A 7,327-nucleotide genomic window follows, 5' to 3' on the forward strand; every position below is an offset into this window, starting at 1 on the left:
TCTTATTCAGACTTAATGAAGAATCTCTCAGTGATTTTCTGCTCCTTGCAACTTAGAACTTAACATGCTTTTATGTACTGAAAGTAAATACTAAAAATAAAAGCAATGTCATGTTACACATCTTTATTAAGGGAATATTATAATAAAAATCCTAAGTATCAGCAGTCAGATATAAGGTAAAAAAATCTTTTTAATATCTGCATCAGTAATTCTGGGAATAATTTGAAAAAGTGATCTAAGAATTTGAAAAAAAGCTACAGAAATTCACGGAAATAAATAGCACTGTTATTATTTTTGTGGAAAAAATAAACACTCAGAATATTTTGAATTAATAAGGAAGTTATAAAGTTAAGCTGGAAAGGATAATACTTAAATAGTTTAAATTTAACAAAAACATTTGTATAGGATGCATAAGTATTATCAAGTATAACTAATCATAATAGAGATAGCTAGAAAATAAAAAATGAGTAGTTGCTACCAAATATTTAACTGTATCATGATACTATAGTAAAGCATTTTAATGTGGACGCAAGACAAGATAGCAGATCTATTATATGAGAGTAACAATGGAGACCTAGAAAATTTCAAATTCTTAAAAAATGAATCTGATAAATTAATTATAGAACTTGAAATTTTTATACAATTAACTTCATTTCTAGAAATCTTGCCAGAAGTTACAGAAAAAAAGTTGTGACAACTTAAACAGTAGAACACATTGTATATTCAAGTTTTTACAGGCATGACACTAAGCACATTGCAGCAGAAGAACAAGCTATAGGTAAATTCTTCTCAGTGACATTATCACATTTATCTTTTGTATAACTGCATAAGCATCTCAATAAAGTTTACAATCAATGCACAATTAAAGAAGGCTGACAGTAATTTTTATGCAATTTTTCATTGGCCATATTTAGAAATGTAATTAATATATAATTTGCCTACAATAAATATAACATTAGCATTTCAACTATTTTGCAGAAATATGACTTCTGTCTCAACACCGTGAAAACTTTAAAAAGCTTAGTATAATCCTTAAAGCATTTATTCATATACATATATTCATATACAATAAGCAATGTAACTAACAATAGCTGCTATTGTTTATGTTATTGCTGTAACTGTTCCACTGAGTATATATCATGAAAGCTCTCAGACTTAGGAAGGTGATCTTCATGCTATAGGCAATGAGAAATCTTGAAAGACGTTTGAGCGTGGAAACAAATAAATAAAATCAGGTTATTTAGGTCATTAATAAGGCAAGTTAGGAAGACGATCTGAGAAGGGGAGAGTGGAGAGAAGAGCAGGAAAAAACTTAAGGATCTGATATAGTTTTTAAAGCATACAGGCAAAGAGAGTTAGGTATTGAGATGTCAGAAAAAATGGAAAACTATGTGATTGAGAAAGTACCAGTAGGACTCAGAGGATACTGAGACACTTGTGGGAGGTTGGGAGAGTGCTAGAGAGTTTCTAGACTGAGTATCTGAGAGAGAAACATAATGAGCCACACAGAAAAAAAAATAGTTAATTATCAAGGAGAGGTTGGCATTCAACTCAGGATATGCATTTCTCTGCAATGCTAAGAAAGCAAAGATTGAACTCTATGGAAGGATGAAGTGCAATCACCTCTTTTTGATTTTCAACTATGTCACAGCAAGTAGGAGCTCAAAAGTTATTTTGAATGAATAAGTGAATCAGCAAAGGAAAGAGCAAGTGGGTGAAAAAGCACAGCAGACAGTGTAATAAATGCAGATTTGGAGCCAGAGAGAAAGATCTGCCTAGAGGCAAAGAATCTGGAGCATCAATTCAATTCTGTCATAATGTGAGTGAAAATCCTATAGGTGAGAGGACATAGGAAAAAGGTCAAAGTCAAAAAACTGAGCCCTGCTGGGCACAGTGGGGCAAGCCTGTGATCCCAGCAATAGAAAGGCAGAGGCAGGAGGATTGCAATTTCGAGGCCAGTGTCAGTAACTTAGTGAGGCCCTGAGCAACTTAGTGAGAACTTGTCCCAAAATAACAAAATAGGGGCTGGGGACGTGGCTCAAGTGGTAGTGCGCTCGCCTGGCATGCACAGGGCACTGGGTTCGACCCTCAGCACCACATAAAAATAAAATAAAGATGTTGTGTCCACCAAAAACTAAAAAAAATAAATAAATATTTTAAAAATAACAAAATAAAAAGCGCTGGGAATATGGCTCAGTGATTAAGTGCCTCTGAGTTCAATCCCTGGTATGAATGGATGAATGAATGAATGAATAAATGAATGAATGAATGAATACTGAGCCTGAGGAAGCCTGAAAGGCCTGAAAAGTGATCGGAGACTAAAAATAATACAGGGTATGGTGTTATCTGAGGCATGTGCTAGTGAGTGCCAAGGAAGCTAAGGGGAAAGAATATTTCAGAAACAAAAAAATGTGTCTAATGCTTTAGGGTGTTAATAAAAAGATTGGCAAAATGTCCAAGCAGATCAGGGCCATAACTACATGTCCAAGGTCACAAATTCTCTTAATGATGAACAGAATGATTCAGGAAATTAGGTAGTGAGGATAAGAGGCCTATAGATTGAAAAGCTTATTTCCTAATTTGGCAATTCTAAGAACAGGAACTCAAGTAGTGGGGAGGGGGATTGGCTCAAGTTCAATACTGAGCATCGATGGATGATTATAGACATGGAAATTGCCGACAGGCACAAAACAGCTACCATGGAAAACATGACCCAAATAGCCAATGGCAGATGTGGATCCTTGGAGTCAGTGAAGTGCAGAGGAAATGAGTAGCTGTTCCACATGCTTTTACATCATTAATCTTCTAAAAAGTTGCTAATGCACCTCAATATTATAGGTCAAAGACAACTAATTCAAAATTCATGCCATGAACATTTTTAAAGTAGTTCAAAGGTGTTACAAGTGTCTCTAGATATTATATAATGTATCTTTCTGCACCAACAAAAAAAAAGTCACACATTCTGGGGACATACCTCCTTCCATGGCCTATAGGCTAAAATCAAAAGCTCAGAGAGAATATAAGGTTGATCTGGATGAAAATCTGTTTTCTGACACGGGTGTGGAACTTCAAGAAGTCACATCATTTCTTTGCCCCCAAATCACCATCTATTGACTCCTAGAACAGTTACACTCAAAGAGTGTTTGCAAGGATTTCATAAATAACTTAATGAAACATGTTGTCAGGGTGCTAAGAAAATCCTCTACAAATGGTAATTTTCTTTTTCTTATTCAAATATCCAACACATAGGAATTTCTTCTACCTTGCCACCAATTCACCAATTTCCTTGATATAAATGGAAAATCCCCATTGTGTATAGTAATTTTTATATTTGGATTTCTCTATTTTTGCTTTTTATTGCTATAAGTGTGTCATATATATTTAAAAATATTCACCTATAATAAATTATGTATTGTATATATAACAAATATATATATATGTATATATATGTATATATATATATATATATATGTATATGTATATATGTATATATATATATATATATATATATATATATATATATATATATATGTATATGTATATATGTATATATAAGCGCAATGATGTTTTAATAAATGTATAAATGATGCCATGGTCAAATCAGTGTTATTAGCATATTGAACACATTAAACACTTATCATTTCTTTGTGGCGAGAAGATTCAAAATGCTCTCCCCTTGCCACAAATAGACAATACATTATTGCTAGCTATAGTCACATACCATGTGGTAGATCACTAGGCCGTCTTCCAATTAGACCATTGTATCTATTGGCCAACCTCTCCCCAAATTTCCTGCACTTGTATTCTCCCCAGGTTCTGATAAACACCATGCTATTCTCAACTTTTATGAGATGAACTTTTTTAGATTCTACATTTTTTCTTCTTTCACTTTGCTGATTTTCCTTAACAAAATATCCTGCAGGTTCATTGAAGTCACAAATGCATATGACAAAACTTCATGCTTTTGTATGACTGAACGATATTCCATTGTGTATATGTGTGTATGGATATATGCATATAGATAGTCCTTAACCAAAGTGATCAGTATAAGTGCACATCCAAATATCATGTTTGCATTTCATATATATATATATATATATATATATATATATATATATATATATATATATATATATATATCACATTTTCTGTTTTCTTTATCCATTCATCTGTTGATGGGCATTTAGACTGCTTCCACATCCTGGCTACTGTAAATATTGCTGCAATAAATGCACTAGTGCAGATGTCTCTTCCATCTACTGCTTTCTTTTCCTTTGGATATATTTAATGGTGGAATCACTGAATCATGGTAGTTTTACTTTTAATGTTTTTAAGAGCCAAGATTATGGTTTTCCATCATGGGTATACTAAATAAAATTCCTCCCAATGGTGCATAGGAATACCCCTTTCTCTACATCCTTGTTAGCATTAGTTTTTTTGTTTTGTTTTGTTTTGTTTTTTGTTTGATAATAGTTTTTAGGGTGAGATAAAATCTCATTGCATTTTTTTATTTGCATTTCCTTGATGATTAATGATGCTGAACATTTTTCCATATAGCAGTTACACACCTTCACAAGGAAATGCCTGTTGCATTTTTTTAAAAAAGATATGTCCTCTCCCACCCCTGATGTGTTCTATTAATGTAGGTGTGTTGAATAAATGTCTGAAGGAGATGTCATCATTTCCATACCTTTCACACTAAAAAAAAATGAACTTGAATTTATAAGCCAAATTGGGTGTTGTTTAGTTTATTAATTTAATAAATATTTATTTTAGACATCTGCCTTTGATGTGTAATGTCCTTAGTGGAAGGAGGCAGTGATGAACTAGAATGGGCTCAGCAAATAGCTCACATTAAGAGCTAGCTAGTAAATAATTTAGGCTGTGCCAGATGTAGGGTCTCTTTCAAAACTACCCAACTATGCACTTGTAGCATAAAAGCAGCTACAATAATATATAAATGAATGGTTTGACTGTATTTCCAGAAAACTTTATTTACAAAAACAAGTGGTGAGAACAAAATCGAAGGATTCATATTTCTTAATTTCAAAATGCACTAAAAATGCTATCATAGTCAAAACTATGAGGGACTCACATAGCAACAGACATATAGCTGAATGGAATAAATTTGAGGCCAGAAATAAACCAATACATCTATGGTCAATTTTCAGCCAGGGTCTAAGGCCACTCAATAGAGAACAATCTTTGCACAAATGGTGCTGAGACAATTAATATTCATATACAAAATAATTAAGTTGATTTTCTCCCTCACAACATAAAAAAAACTCATTCAAAGTAGATCAATGACTAAGATGAAAGAGGTAAAACCAAAAATTTGTTAAAGGAAATTATCAGTGTAAATACGCATGATCTTAAATTAGGCAATAATTTCTTAAATATAACACCTAATAGCAGAAACAAAGAAAAAAAATGGACTTCATCAAAATAAAAGGTTTTGTGCCTCAGAGGAGACTATCAAGAAAGTGAAAAGATAGAACAAAACCCTAGCATTTTCAGGAAAGTGAATGGAACTTGAGAGCATCATGTTAAGCAAAATAAGCGAGACCCAGAAAGTCAAGGGTTGAATGTTTACTTTTATGTGTGGGAAATGGAGAAAAAAAGAAAAGAGAAAAAGCAGAGAGGATCTCATGAAAATAGACGGAAACCAGTAGAGGAAGAGAATCAGGGGATGAGGGGAGGAGAGGGAGAGGAGAAATAGTGTAGAATAAAATATCCCAAATTATGCTGTGTGCACATATATTATGCACTGCTGTGTATAATTATCATGCACCAGTAAAAAAAAAGAAAGTGAAAAGAGAAAACACAGAATGAGAGAAAATATTTACAAGCCATATTTCCAATAAGTATCTTATGCCCAGAATATATAAAGTACTTATAGAATTCAACAAGAAAAAGACAGATCACCAATTACAGAATCGACAAAGGATTTGAATACAGATTTTTGTTTTTCCAAGGAGATATAAAAATGACCAATCAGCACCTAGAGACAGATGCTCAACATCCATAGTTGTTAGAGAAAAACAAAAGAAAATTCTAATGATGTATCTTTTTCATACCCACTAAAATAGCTGTCATCATAAGAGACAAGCAATAATTTCTGATGAGAATTCAGGGAAATCAGAACCCTCATACACTGCGGTCATGATGTAAAATGATACAGCCATTGTAGAAAATGGGCAGTTTCCCAGAAATTTATTAGAGTTACTCTATGACCCAGCTATTCTACTTCTAGGTATATACCAAGAAAAAAGAGGTATATACAAATATGCAAATACACACACACACACATATATTCTTATCATATATATAAATTGCAAATGTTTTATCTTTTTTATTTGTGCATTTTAATTATTTTAATTATACATAGCAGTGGGCTTCATTCCCATTCATACATGCACATAACATAATTTGGTCAATTTCATTCCCCAATATCCACTCGTTCTCTCTCCTCCCTCCACCTGGTTACATTCCTTTAATCTACTGGTCTCCTATCTAGTCCCATGAGATCCTCCAATTTTCCTTTTATCTTTTCCTTTTTTTCTCTCTATAACATAAAATGTACATAGCAACATTAAAAGAGCCAAAGGTGAAAAATACCCATATGTTCATCCAGATGACATAGTTAAAATACAGTTTAGTCCTACAAGAAAATATTTTTTTAGTAATATAAGAAAGTTAAATAAATATGCATTCTCCAACAAGACTGAACCTCAAATCAAGTAAACAGGAAAAATGTATTTATGTAAGACCACATATTGTATTACTCCATTTATAGGAAATGACCAGAATAGTAAAACCTACCAAATAGATTTGTGATTACTGAGGGCTGGAGGCTCATTTACAGGGTGATAGAAATGTTCTGGATTTAGTGGTGATGGTTGAACCATCTTGTAAAATATACATAAGACCAAGAACTGTACACTCTGAAAGGGTGAATTGTATGTTTCATAATATACAAATTTCCAGGAAGCAAGGAAGAAAAGAACAATAACGGTGGTCAGATTCATCCTGTAAGCTCTAGTCCATTGCCTCCTGAACCAGATAGACATGTAACCAGCACTCTTTGTTGTCACTGGTCAACACACAACCATAGATGTCACCATTATGTAGCAGATGTGACCATGATATGAAATCAAAGCTACCAGGCAGGGCTGCTAGTCTATCTCTAGGGATCCCTGGAAGTATTGTTAGAAGATGTGACACCTAAATGGATATGCACAAAATGAGCACAATGTAATGACTTAGAAAGACAGTTCAACTAGCAGGAAGAACAGGTAAATAATGGGCATTGGGAGAGAGCAGAAGT

Source organism: Callospermophilus lateralis, chromosome 11, assembly GCF_048772815.1.
Source record: "Callospermophilus lateralis isolate mCalLat2 chromosome 11, mCalLat2.hap1, whole genome shotgun sequence".
NCBI classification, from domain to species: domain Eukaryota; kingdom Metazoa; phylum Chordata; class Mammalia; order Rodentia; family Sciuridae; genus Callospermophilus; species Callospermophilus lateralis.